The sequence below is a fragment of the Pristiophorus japonicus genome, unplaced genomic scaffold (genome assembly GCF_044704955.1).
Source record: "Pristiophorus japonicus isolate sPriJap1 unplaced genomic scaffold, sPriJap1.hap1 HAP1_SCAFFOLD_538, whole genome shotgun sequence".
Taxonomy (NCBI): Eukaryota; Metazoa; Chordata; class Chondrichthyes; family Pristiophoridae; genus Pristiophorus; species Pristiophorus japonicus.
In genome coordinates this window covers 97,474-112,068 of record NW_027254445.1, presented here as the reverse complement: position 1 = coordinate 112,068, position 14,595 = coordinate 97,474, and the positions used below count along the sequence as shown (strand labels likewise).

Here is a 14,595-nt window from a genome sequence, read left to right as displayed (position 1 = left end):
GCCCCCACTCCGCCCCGCTAGTGATGCCCACTGTGCCCCGATGATGAGGCCACTTGAGCCCCACTCCACAAGACGGCACCAAGTGCTGAATTTCTCCGGTTTACCCGCCCCGTCCATTGGGGCAGCCAGAACACATTGAAAACAGGACAAGAAAGAAAAGAAAGGCTTATTGGGTTTGGATGAAGACGACCCTTCAGCCCACTTGGACTCATCCCTCCGGAACACCAGCCCTCATGTCCCATCCAGCTGTTCCTTAAATGAATCCAGTGGCCTGGGAAAACATTCCAGCTGTTACATAAGAACATTAGAAATAGGAGCAGGAGTCGGCCATTCGGCCCCTCGAGCCTGCTCCGCCATTTAATGTCATGGCTGATCTGATCATGGGCTCAGCTCCACTTCCCCGCCCGCTCCCCATAACCCTTTATATTCCTTTATCGCTCAAAAATCTGTCTATCTCCACCTTAAATATATTCAATAACCCAGCCTCCACAGCTCTCTGGGGCAGAGAATTCCACAGATTTATAACCCTCTGAGAGAAGATCACCTTCTGTGTGAAGAAGCAGATCCCAATGTCTGTCCTAAGGTTACCCTCTTTTCCTGGTGTATCTGAAAGTATTGTTCCGGTGTTTATACAGCTCCTCTAATGGCCTCAGGATGTTCCAAACTGCTTTACAGCCAATGAAGTAGTTTTGAAGTGTAGTCACTGTTGTAATGTAGGAAACATAGCAGCCAATTTACACACAGGAAGCTCCCACACACAATAATATGATAATGACCAGATAATCTTTTTCGTGATGTTGGTTGAGGGATAAATATTGGCCAGGACACCGTGGATAACTCTCCTGCTCTTCGAAATAGTGCCATGGGACTGTTTACATACAACGGCCTTATGGTGAGAGATTGTGTAGAATGGGCCGATACTCTCTGGTGTTTAGAACAATGAGAAATGATCTCATTGAAACATAAAAGACTTTGAAGGGGATTAACAGGGCAGATGCTGAGAGGTTATTTCCCGTGGCTGGAGAGTGTGGAAGTTGGGTCATTGAATATATTTAAGACAGAGATCGACAGTTTCTTCACCGATAAGGGAAGAAGGGGTTATGGGAAGCGGGCGGGGAAGTGGAGCCGAGTCCATGATCAGATCAGCCATGATCTTATTCAATGGCGGAGCAGGCTCGAGGGGCCTACTCCTGCTCCTATTTCTTATGTTCTTAAGAGGACAGACTCTGTTTAACATCTCATCCAAAAGACAGCACCTCTGACAGTGCAGCACTCCCACAGTACTGGGAGTGCCAGCCTCCATTATGTGCTCAAGTCTCTGGAGTGGGGCTTGAACCCACAACCTGCTGACACAGAGGCGAGAGTGCTGCCCATTGATCCACGGCTGACACTGGAAATGTGTCTGATTTGAGGTCGCACTTTGGAAGCCGATGAGCTGAGCTATCCTTACACTCATTATTTTAACTTTTATTTGCCATTTGATAAATGCATCGCTTTAAGCTTTTTATTGTAAATTTAAATAACCTTTCTCCCAGATGCTTTAAACCAGTCTCTGATTGGCTCAAATCCTGCATCAAATTAATGTTTTATTTATTCCGGACACTAAACATCAGCCCATTGAAGTGACCAGATATCGCTATTTGGCAAAACTCAGGTCATTTCTCTCTCCGTTAACACAAGACCTGGGCGATGTGGATATAGCAATTCATTACCGTAAAGCCAATTGAATCACAATCAGACTCGTGCTCCCAGATTCTAGTCAAGAAGCATGTTATTGCTCACTGGCACAGTTAGAGAACATTCAATTTTATTTATTCAATTTTAGTAACAGAGAATCACCCCTGATGGTTTGTGGGAAAGTGCACTGTGTGGTACTGAGGCAAACAGACCAGGGAGATCCCAGTGGTGTATGTGGGTCTCACTATCTATCCTGAGACAGGGTCCCAGTGGTGTGTGTGGGTCTCTCTATCCTGAGACAGGGTCCCAGTGGTGTGTGTGGGTCTCACTATCTATCCTGAGACAGGGTCCCAGTGGTGTGTGTGGGTCTCTCTATCCTGAGACAGGGTCCCAGTGGTGTGTGTGGGTCTCACTATCTATCCTGAGACAGGGTCCCAGTGGTGTGTGTGGGTCTCTCTATCCTGAGACAGGGTCCCAGTGGTGTATGTGGGTCTCACTATCTATCCTGAGACAGGGTCCCAGTGGTGTGTGTGGGTCTCACTATCTATCCTGAGACAGGGTCCCAGTGGTGTGTGTGGGTCTCTCTATCCTGAGACAGGGTCCCAGTGGTGTGTGTGGGTCTCACTATCTATCCTGAGACAGGGTCCCAGTGGTGTGTGTGGGTCTCACTATCTATCCTGAGACAGGGTCCCAGTGGTGTGTGTGGGTCTCACTATCTATCCTGAGACAGGGTCCCAGTGGTGTGTGTGGGTCTCACTATCTATCCTGAGACAGGGTCCCAGTGGTGTGTGTGGGTCCCACTATCTATCCTGAGACAGGGTCCCAGTGGTGTGTGTGGGTCTCACTATCTATCCTGAGACAGGGTCCCAGTGGTGTGTGTGGGTCTCACTATCTATCCTGAGACAGGGTCCCAGTGGTGTGTGTGGGTCCCACTATCTATCCTGAGACAGGGTCCCAGTGGTGTGTGTGGGTCTCACTATCTATCCTGAGACAGGGTCCCAGTGGTGTGTGTGGGTCTCTCTATCTATCCTGAGACAGGGTCCCAGTGGTGTGTGTGGGTCTCACTATCTATCCTGAGACAGGGTCCCAGTGGTGTGTGTGGGTCTCTCTATCCTGAGACAGGGTCCCAGTGGTGTATGTGGGTCTCACTATCTATCCTGAGACAGGGTCCCAGTGGTGTATGTGGTTCTCACTATCTATCCTGAGACAGGGTCCCAGTGGTGTGTGTGGGTCTCACTATCCTGAGACAGGGTCCCAGTGGTGTGTGTGGGCCTCACTATCTATCCTGAGACAGGGTCCCAGTGGTGTGTGTGGGTCCCACTATCTATCCTGAGACAGGGTCCCAGTGGTGTGTGTGGGTCTCACTATCTATCCTGAGACAGGGTCCCAGTGGTGTATGTGGGTCTCACTATCTATCCTGAGACAGGGTCCCAGTGGTGTGTGTGGGTCTCACTATCTATCCTGAGACAGGGTCCCAGTGGTGTGTGTGGGTCTCACTATCTATCCTGAGACAGGGTCCCAGTGGTGTATGTGGGTCCCACTATCTATCCTGAGACAGGGTTCCAGTGGTGTGTGTGGGTCTCACTATCTATCCTGAGACAGGGTCCCAGTGGTGTGTGTGGGTCTCACTATCTATCCTGAGACAGGGTCCCAGTGGTGTGTGTGGGTCCCACTATCTATCCTGAGACAGGGTCCCAGTGGTGTGTGTGGGTCTCTCTATCCTGAGACAGGGTCCCAGTGGTGTGTGTGGGTCTCACTATCTATCCTGAGACAGGGTCCCAGTGGTGTGTGTGGGTCTCACTATCTATCCTGAGACAGGGTCCCAGTGGTGTGTGTGGGTCTCTCTATCTATCCTGAGACAGGGTCCCAGTGGTGTGCGTGGGTCTCACTATCTATCCTGAGACAGGGTCCCAGTGGTGTATGTGGGTCTCACTATCTATCCTGAGACAGGGTCCCAGTGGTGTATGTGGGTCTCACTATCTATCCTGAGACAGGGTCCCAGTGGAAACACATACATTTACCTCAGTGTAGCTGAGTCAGGGAGCGGGTGAGGATTCCTGTTTCTAACCACAACCTAGTGACCCCTGACAGAAAGTGTGGGCAGTGAGTGAGGATAGAATGATGCCCCAAAGGCTCACGTGTGAAGAATGGTCACTTGGGGCGAGGGAGGGATGGGCCCCGGGACCTATGGGACTTCAGTCCGACAGGGCTCTGCACCTTTGGTGAGGAAATTCGACAATAATTATTGAGCAGAAATACCAATAAACCCCAGTGAACACCTCTCTACCTCTCTTTCCTCCTTTAAGACGCTCCTTAAAACCTACCTCTTTAACCAGCTTTTGGTCATCTGCCGCAATTTCTTCTAATGTGGCTCAGTGTCAAATTTATCTGTTTTGTCTTATCACGCGCTGGGAAGTGCCTGGGACGTTTTACTACGTTAAAGGTGCTATATAAATAAAAGCTGTTGTTGTTGTTGAGGTCGTGTGGGATCGGAGGTACCGGCCACAAACACTGTCCTTCACCAAACCACTTGTAGGTGCTAAAGAATGTATTCCCAGTCACTATGGGCGTTTGATGGCAGCATATTCGGTTGTCTCCTCACTGATTATTAATGTCGGGCCCACGGTTTTCTGTCGCAGGAACTGAGTATCGGCGTAATACAGCTCTCCTTCCTCCGACTGAAACACAGTGACATACATAAATACACAGATTACCACACGGAAACAGGCCTCTCCCCCAACCCACGCACTTACTTAAAGCACAAACCCATCAACCCACATCAGAGGCAGAGCCGGGATCCCCTCTCATTTATACATAAGCTGAGGTTCCGTCAGTGTCCTGCTAAAGGCACTGGCCCTCAGTAACGTTCCGGGGGCCTCTGGTACCTGGTCTCAGTGGCCTTTGCTCACGTCTGACCCTCGACATTAACTCGAGGCGGGAGTAGTGAGAGCTGGGGACTGGGCCGTACGGCAGACCATCAGGCCCTTCACACCGTGAGGCCCGGGAGATTCTAACTCTCAGGCCTGCTCTGCACAGGCCCCGTCGCTGTCCTGCCCAAACACGGCGGGAGGGTGAGCTGGCAGGCGGGAGGGGGGGAGGGGATTACTGGTGGGAGGGAGGGGAGGGGGGGGGGAATTACTGGCGGGAGGTGGGGGGGGGATTATTGGCGGAGGGAGGGGGAGGGGGATTACTGGTGGAGGGATGGAGGAAGGAGGATTACTGGCGGAGGGAGGGAGGGGGGAGGGGGATTATTGGTGGAGGGAGGGAGGGGAATCACTGGCGGAGGGAGGGAGGGAGGGAGATTATTGGCGGAGGGAGGGAGGGAGGCAGATTACTGGCGGAAGGAGGGAGAGGGATTACTGGCGGAGGGAGGGGGAGGGGGATTACTGGTGGAGGGAGGTAGGCAGGGGGATTACTGGCGGAGGGAGGGGGGAGGGGGATTATTGGTGGAGGGAGGGAGGGGAATCACTGGCGGAGGGAGGGAGGGAGGGAGATTACTGGCGGAGGGAGGGAGGGAGATTACTGGCGGAAGGAGGGAGAGGGATTACTGGCGGAGGGAGGGGGAGGGGGATTACTGGTGGAGGGAGGTAGGCAGGGGGATTACTGGCGGAGGGAGGGAGGGGTAGGGAGATTATTGGCGGAGGGAGGGGGAGGGGGATTACTGGCGGAGGGAGGGAGGGGGAGGGGGATTACTGGCGGAGGGAGGGAGGGGGGAGCGGGATTACTGGCGGAGGGATGGAGGGAGGGTGATTACTGACAGGAGGGAGGGAGGGAGGGAGGGAGTGGGATTACTGGCGGAGGGAGGGAGGGGTAGGGAGATTATTGGCGGAGGGAGGGGGAGGGGGATTACTGGCGGAGGGAGGGAGGGGGAGGGGGATTACTGGCGGAGGGAGGGAGGGGGGAGCGGGATTACTGGCGGAGGGATGGAGGGAGGGTGATTACTGACAGGAGGGAGGGAGGGAGGGAGGGAGTGGGATTACTGGCGGAGGGAGGGAGGGAGTGAGATTACTGGCGGTGCAAGGGAGGGAGGGGGATTACTGGCAGAGGGAGGGAGGGAGAATACTGGCAGAGGGAGGGAGGGGGATTACTGGCGGAGGGAGAGAGGGAGGGAGCGGGATTATTGGTGGAGGGAGGGAGGGGGATTATTGGTGGAGGGAAGGAGAGGGATTATTGGCAGAGGGAGGGAGGGGGGGGATTATTGGCGGAGAGAGGGAGGGAGGGAGGGAGATTACTGGCGGAGGGAGGGAGGGAGGGGGATTACTGGCGGAGGGAGGGAGATTACTGGCAGAGGGAGGGAGGGAGATTACTGGCGGAGGGATGGAGGGAGCGGGTTTACTGGCAGAGGGAGGGAGGGGGATTACTGGCGGAGGGAGGAGGGGAGGGGGATTACTGGCAGAGGGAGAGAGGGAGGGGGTTTACTGGCAGAGGGAGGGAGGGGGATTACTGCCGGAGGTAGGGGGGGAGGGGGATTACTGGCAGAGGGAGGGAGGGAGGGGGTTTATTGGCAGAGGGAGGGAGAATACTGGCAGGAGGAAGGGAGGGAGGGGGATTACTGGCGGAGAGAGGGAGGGAGGGGGTTTACGGAGGGAGGGAGGGAGGGGGTTTATGGAGGGAGGGAGGGAGGGGGTATACGGAGGGAGGGAGGGAGGGAGGGAGGGGGGATTACTGGCGGAGGGAGGGAGGTAGGGAGATTACTGGCGGAGGGAGGGAGCGGGGAGGGAGATTACTGGTGGAGGGAGGGAGGGAGGGGGATTACTGGCGGAGGGAGGGAGGGAGGGGGATTACTGGCAGAGGGAGGGAGGGGGATTACTGGCGGAAGGAGGGGGAGGGGGATTACTGGCGGAGGGAGGGAGGGAGGGAGATTACTGGCGGAGGGAGGGGGATTATTGGCGGAGGGAGGGAGAGAGGGGGATTACTGGTGGAGGGAAGGAGGGAGGGAGGGGGATGACTCGCGGAGGGAGGGAGGGGGATTACTGGCGGAGGGACGAGGGGAGGGGGATTACTGGCGGAGAGAGGGTGGAGGGACCTTCCTGTTCCTCCAGCCCCACAAGTCAAATTTCCAGCAAGTCCCTTTCTCACTTTAAACCCTTGATTAAATCATCCCCCAACCTTCGAAACCCCAGACAATACAAGCCAAGTTCATGCAACATATCCTCATAATTGCACTGTGACAAAGCACTCAGACCGGTTCCTGCTCTTTTAAAGCTTCCTGTCCGAGGCCTCACTGCAACACGCACAGACTCTGGCTGCTGACTGTCACTGGCACTGAGCCACACACAAACACTCTCCACAAACACATACACATACACTCCCCACCCACCCACACACACACTCCCCACCCTCACACACATACACACACACACTCCCCACCCACACGCACTCCCCACCCACCCACACACACACACACTCCCCACCCACATACACACACTCCCCACAACACACACACACACACACACACTCCCCACCCACACACACACACTCCCCACCCACACACACACACACTCCCCACACACACTCCCCACCCACACACACACAGACACACTCCCCACCCACACACACACACACTCCCCACACACACACACACACACACACTCACCTTCCCCACCCACACACACACTCCCCACCCACACACACACTCCCCACCCACACACACACTCCCCACACACACACGCACACTCCCCCCCCCCACACATACACACACACACTCCCCACACACACACACATTCCCCACACACACGCACACACATAAGAACATAAGAACATAAGAATTAGGAACAGGAGTAGGCCATCTAGCCCCTCGAGCCTGCTCCGCCATTCAACAAGGTCATGGCTGAGCCAGATCGAGCCAGTTCTATCTCCATGCTAATACATTTCCTCTGACTCCGCGTACCTTTATCTTCTGCAGTCACCTTTTGTGTGGCACCTTATCGAATGCCTTTTGGAAATCTAAATATACCACAACCACCGGTACACCTTTATCCACCATGCTCGTTATATCCTCAAAGAATTCCAGTAAATTAGTTAAACATGATTTCCCCTTCATGAATCCATGCTGTGTCTGCTTGATTGCACTATTCCTATCTAGATGTCCCGCTAATTCTTCCTTAATGATAGTTTCAAGCATTTTTCCCACTACAGATGTTAAACTAATCGGCCTATAGTTTCCTGCCTTTTGTCTGCCCCCTTTTTTAAACAGAGGCGTTACATTAGCTGTTTTCCAATCCGCTGGTACCTCCCCAGAGTCCAGAGAATTTTGGTAGATTATAACGAATGCATCTGCTATAACTTCCGACATCTCTTTTAATACCCTGGGATGCATTTCATCAGGACCAGGGGACTTGTCTACCTTGAGTCCCATTAGCCTGTCCAGCACTACCCCCCTAGTGTTAGTGATTGTCTCAAGGTCCTCCCTTCCCACATTCCCGTGACCAGCAATTTTTGGCATTGTTTTTGTGTCTTCCACTGTGAAGACCGAAACAAAATAATTGTTTAAGGTCTCAGCCATTTCCACATTTCCCATGATTAAATCCCCCTTCTCATCTTCTAAGGGACCAACATTTACTTTAGTCACTCTTTTCCGTTTTATATATCGGTAAAAGCTTTTACTATCTGTTTTTATGTTTTGCGCAAGTTTACCTTCGTAATCTATCTTTCCTTTCTTTATTGCTTTCTTCGTTATTCTTTGCTGTCGTTTAATATTTTCCCAATCTTCTAGTTTCCCACTAACCTTGGCCACCTTATACGCATTGGTGGCCAAGGTTAGTGGGAAACGAGTAGATTGGGAAACACACAAAGGGTTTCACAGAGACAATCCCTTTGAACAAAACCCAGCCTCGTGTCGGGTGCCCACACACACCGATAATCTGCGGCACCTGCTCCTGACCCTTCCAGCAGCTCACCGTCCCTCTGCCTGCACAATAAGGTGCGACTTAACAGGAGAGAGGAGGCCGGGACAGGAGGGCCCACAGACACAACCCCGAGAGCCTTTGGAGGGGAGCCGCTTGGAAATGATTGTGCCTGGGAGCAGAGGGATTGGGACAGGCTGAAGCCGGAGGCTTTGCCCTCACTCAGGGACAGGAGCACCTTACGTTATCCCTTCTCTCCCTACTGACATCCTGACCCACCATCACCCAGGGTCCAGTCACACCCAGCGGGCTCAGAGTATTCCCACCGCAGTAATAGTCACAATGTCATTGGGACCCCGATTGCCATTTCGGGTGGGAGCGGGCAGGAGCCTGGGCTGTGCTCACACCGACCCGACCCGACCCACGGGCCATGGAACGACAGATTTAAATGAGGCCGGTGGCTCACAATCGCAGGGAGGAGGGGGAGCTCGGCACCACTGGAACGGTCACCTGACCATCGCTCCCCCAGTCAGTCACCTGACCATCACTCCCCCAGTCCGTCACCTGACCATCACTCCCCCAGTCAGTCACCTGACCATCACTCCCCCAGTCCGTCACCTGACCATCACTCCCCCAGTCAGTCACCTGACCATCACTCCCTTAGTCGGTCACCTGACCATCACTTCCCCAGTCAGTCACCTGACCATCGCTCCCCCAGTCAGTCACCTGACCATCACTCCCCCAGTCAGTCACCTGACCATCGCTCCCCCAGTCAGTCACCTGACCATCACTCCCCCAGTCAGTCACCTGACCATCACTCCCCCAGTCGGTCACCTGACCATCACTCCCCCAGTCAGTCACCTGACCATCACTCCCCCAGTCAGTCACCTGACCATCGCTCCCCCAGTCAGTCACCTGACCATCACTCCCCCAGTCAGTCACCTGACCATCACTCCCCCAGTCAGTCACCTGACCATCCCCCCCCCCCAGTCAGTCACCTGACCATCGCTCCCCCAGTCAGTCACCTGACCATCACTCCCTCAGTCAGTCACCTGACCATCACTCCCTCAGTCGGTCATCTGACCACTAGTCCCCGGCCCGGGAGTCAAACTAGACCCCAACCTGTGAAAGTCACGTGAGTTCAGGATCAGGCTGGGCCTATTATTAGGGAGGGTCGCTGAGCACTTGGACAATATGAGCTGGTCAGAGAGAGCCAGCATGGATTTGTAAAGCAGAACTCATGTCTAACGAACTTAGTTGAATTTTTTGAGGTGGTAGCTAAGGTGCTCGGTAAGGGAGAGTCTGTAGATGTTGTTTATATGGACCCAGGCATTGAAAAAGCTTCCACTTTCGAACGGCTGGAGCTGGTCAGTGACATTATCAGAGTCGCCTAGTGACCCAGATGACAGGCTTTGCTACAGCAGGAAATTCAATATTAGTTTTTGTAAATGACAACGAATTCAATGCTTGTTCAGAGTCACACGATCACACTGATGAATTTCTGTTTCCGTGAACAAGGTATGGCAATTCGACCTTATGGCTTTAAAGGGATGCACCACGTGTTACTCAACTCCACCCGAGCTCCACCTGAGATAGATCAGAATATCTTTAAATGGCGAGAAGCTAGGAACTGTGGAGGAGCGAGAGATTTAAGGGTCCATGCACAGAAATCATAAAACCCAGGGGACTGGGACAAACAATAATTACAAAGGCTGATGGAATGTTGGCCTTTATCTCAGGGGAGCTGGAATACAAAGGGCGGAAGTTATTCTACACTTGGATAAAACTCTGGTTACAACACATCAGGGGCACTGCGTTCAGTTCTAGGCACCACACCCCAGGAAGGATATTGGCCTCGGAGGGGGTGCAGTGGAGATTCACCAGAATGATTCGGGGACTAAAAGGGTTAGATTATGAGGACAGGTTGCACTGACCAGGCTTGTATACCCGAGTATAGAAGATTAAGGGGTGATGGAATTCAGGTGTTTAAGATGATCCGAGGAATTGATAGGGAAGGTACTGTGGGAAACTATTTCCTCTGGATGGTGGAGTCTGGACATGACCTTAACATTAGAGCTCGGCCGTTCAGGGTGAAATCAGGAAACACTTCTTCACACAGAGGGCAGTGGGAATCTGGAACTTACCCAAAAAAGCTGAGGCTGGGGGGGTCAATTAAACATTTCAAAACTGAGATTGATAGATTTTTGTTGGGCAAGGGTATTAAGGGTTACGGAACCAAGGCGGGTAGCTGGAGTTGAGATACAGATCAGCCCTGGTCTAATTGAATGGCGGAACAGTTCGAGGGGCTGAATGGCCTGCTCCTGTTCCTATGTTCCCTCACTCACTGCCATGGTTACTGGTACTGTCCAAGCTACACATGATAAACAGTTGCTTGGTGTGATATCGGGAGGGGCTGTTGCCATTTGTAAACTGTTTCCCAGCAAGAGTCAGCTCCTTCAGAAGAACATTGGTCATAAGTAAAAGAAACACACTATAACGTCCAGGGCTGGAGAGGAAGTGATGAGGTGTATTTAACAGCAGGATATCGGTATAAAAGCTGTTGCTCAGTACTCACCACAGTCGAGGTTGCGGCTGCCTGTTTATTAGTCTGGGTTGCAGCTGAAATATAAGAACCTGTGTGAGTTTATTATAGCTGCCACATGTATGACTGATAATCACAGTGAAACCAGTGTGGTCAAATACTCTTCGACTGTATCCCACTCAGCAACCTGCAGCAAACCATGCAGCATACATGTGGTGATAAGCCACACACTCTGTCAGTGCTCTACACTGTACACCACGGGAGTCAGGTGTGGCTCAGTGGGTAGCACTCTCACCTCGGGGTCAGAAGATGGTGGGTTCAAGCCCCACTCCAGGGACTTGAGCCCATAATCCAGGCTGTCACTCCAGGCTGGACTGGTGCACATTCCCCTGAATGATCCTGTACTTGTGGTCTAGAAACATAGAAACATAGAAAATAGGTGCAGGAGTAGGCCATTCGGCCCTTCTAGCCTGCACCGCCATTCAATGAGTTCATGGCTGAACATTCAACTTCAGTACCCCATTCCTGCTTTCTCGCCATACCCCTTGATTCCCCTAGCAGTAAGGACCTCATCTAACTCCTTTTTGAATATATTTAGTGAATTGGCCTCAACAACTTTCTGTGGTAGAGAATTCCACAGGTTCACCACTCTCTGGGTGAAGAAGTTCCTCCGCATCTCGGTCCTAAATGGCTTACCCCTTATCCTTAGACTGTGACCCCTGGTTCTGGACTTCCCCAACATTGGGAACATTCTTCCTGCATCTAACCTGTCTAACCCCGTCAGAATTTTATATGTTTCTATGAGGTCCCCTCTCATTCTTCTGAACTCCAGTGAATACAAGCCCAGTTGATCCAGTCTTTCTTGATAGGTCAGTCCCGCCATCCCGGGAATCAGTCTGGTGAACCTTCGCTGCACTCCCTCAATAGCAAGAATGTCCTTCCTCAGGTTAGGAGACCAAAACTGTACACAATACTCCAGGTGTGGCCTCACCAATGCCCTGTACAACTGTAGCAACACCTCCCTGCCCCTGTACTCAAATCCCCTTGCTATGAAGGCCAACATGCCATTTGCTTTCTTAACCGCCTGCTGCACCTGCATGCCAACCTTCAATGACTGATGTACCATGACACCCAGGTCTCTTTGCACCTCCCCTTTTCCTAATCTGTCACCATTCAGATAATAGTCTGTCTCTCTGTTTTTACCACCAAAGTGGATAACCTCACATTTATCCACATTATACTTCATCTGCCATGCATTTGCCCACTCACCTAACCTATCCAAGTCGCTCTGCAGCCTCACAGCATCCTCCTCGCAGCTCACACTGCCACCCAACTTAGTGTCATCCGCAAATTTGGAGATACTACATTTAATCCCCTCATCTAAATCATTAATGTACAGTGTAAACAGCTGGGGCCCCAGCACAGAACCTTGCGGTACCCCACTAGTCACTGCCTGCCATTCTGAAAAGTACCCATTTACTCCTACTCTTTGCTTCCTGTCTGACAACCAGTTCTCAATCCATGTCAGTACACTACCCCCAATCCCATGTGCTCTAACTTTGCACATCAATCTCTTGTGTGGGACCTTGTTGAACGCCTTCTGAAAGTCCAAATATACCACATCAACTGGTTCTCCCTTGTCCACTCTACTGGAAACATCCTCAAAAAATTCCAGAAGATTTGTCAAGCATGATTTCCCTTTCACAAATCCATGCTGACTTGGACCTATCATGTCACCTCTTTCCAAATGCACTGCTATGACATCCTTAATAATTGATTCCATCATTTTACCCACTACCGATGTCAGGCTGACCGGTCTATAATTCCCTGTTTTCTCTCTCCCTCCTTTTTTAAAAAGTGGGGTTACATTGGCTACCCTCCACTCCATAGGAACTGATCCAGAGTCAATGGAATGTTGGAAAATGACTGTCAACGCATCCACTATTTCCAACCACCTGTACAATGATGGATAGAAGCCTTTGCTATAGATGCCCACCTTGGGATAGTCATTATGGGTCTTGTTGGCTGTGTATGTGCCATCGATGAGACTCTGCACTTTACAGAAGCTGCAACAGGTAAAAGTGCTGTGCCCACTCGAGCTGTTGCCTCCTTTCAATGGACAAAGTGACGAAGGTGTTTCCCCTGCAAACCTCGGCTCCCGGGGCCTGCTTGCGGCATCAGCGGACTGAAGTAATACTAATGTTACAAATGTCTCCAGTGGTGGCTTGAAAGGATCTGAACAAAAGCTCAATGTTGTGATGTTCACCCACAATGGCCATGTCTGTCCCTGTGCTCGGCCCACTCTGGATTCCTGGCTTCAGTACGTGGCATAACTCTGTCACAGACTGCTTCGTGAGTGGAGACAGAAAAGACGGGTCTCCTCAGGTATGGCCAAGTAGGTGTGAAAGTGTAGTAGCTGGGCAGAGTCAGAGTGGGTGCCAGACTCGAGATATAAGCACATCTGTGCTTTTCCTCTCTGTGACACCCTCCACCTCCTCGATCTCCAGGCCAGCCGCTGACAGACCCAATGCAACGTCCATGTTTATCACCAAAATGGCCCGAGCCAACGTCATCACCAGCATTCTGTGTGACTGTGTCCATGCTGCATTCTCCCTCCTCGGCCTCTATGCAGCCTTTGACACAGTCGACCCACACAATCATCGTCCAACATCTCTCCTCCAGCTCAGTGCTTCCACTTATCTGCATCAATGGCTTCTCTTCTCAAACCTCCCCCAAAGCTGGATCCTTGGCCCCCTCCTTTCTCACATCTACATGTTACTCCTCGGCAACATTACCCAGACGTTGTACCTCACTACCACTTCGCTCGAGCCCTCCTTGGTCTCTAAATTGTCAGACTGCTTGTCCCACATCCAGCTCTGGATGAGCAGAAATTTTATCCAATTGAATATTGTTTTCGGTCCCCGCCACAAATTCCGTTCCCCCCTCTCCTCTCCCTCCCTCCTCTCACCCCCTTCCTGACCCCTCTCCCCCTCCCTCCCCCTCTCCCTTCCCCCTCTCTCCCTCCCCTTCCCCATCCCTCTCCCCCCTCCCGCACTCCCCCTCCTCTTCCCCCCTCCATCCCTCTCCACAATTCCTGTCTGAGGCTGAACCAGACTGTCATGTATTCAACTATCATTGTAACCCATATATAAGCTGACCTAAGTTGGACACCTTGAGAACATTGACCACAAAGGGGTGAACTTGTGGGAGACACTCCTAACCTGGACTTTCAGGTATAAAAGGGGAAGCTCCACCCACCTTCATCACTTGAGGTCTTGGTAATTAAGGTAACTGGTCACAGAATGACCTTCTCTCAATTATGTGCATTTATACTGTATAGTAAAGATATATCATTGGCGACGAGAAACTGGGATTTAAACCATTTGAGCATGGCAGCACAGAAGAGAGGTACTGTGTTGGTGATGATTGGGATGACTTTATTGAGAGACTACAGCAAAGTTTTGTCACTAAGGAATGGCTGGGACAGGATTCGGCCGACAAACGCAGGGCTCACCTCCTGACGGTTTGTGG

At 52.0% G+C, this 14,595-nt stretch overlaps 1 long non-coding RNA gene across 1 annotated transcript in view; it reads right to left on the bottom strand.

Moving 5' to 3' along the window:
• Nucleotides 1–3,518: 3,518 nt before the first annotated feature.
• Nucleotides 3,519–14,595, bottom strand: part of LOC139254227 (uncharacterized) — a 36,540-nt gene continuing 25,463 nt past the window's right edge. Inside the window, exons 3-4 of the long non-coding RNA XR_011592001.1 lie at nucleotides 11,098–11,141; nucleotides 3,519–4,355 (exon numbers count right to left, since the gene is read on the bottom strand). This is a non-coding gene — a long non-coding RNA (uncharacterized lncRNA). The remainder of the gene's footprint in view (nucleotides 4,356–11,097; nucleotides 11,142–14,595) is intronic.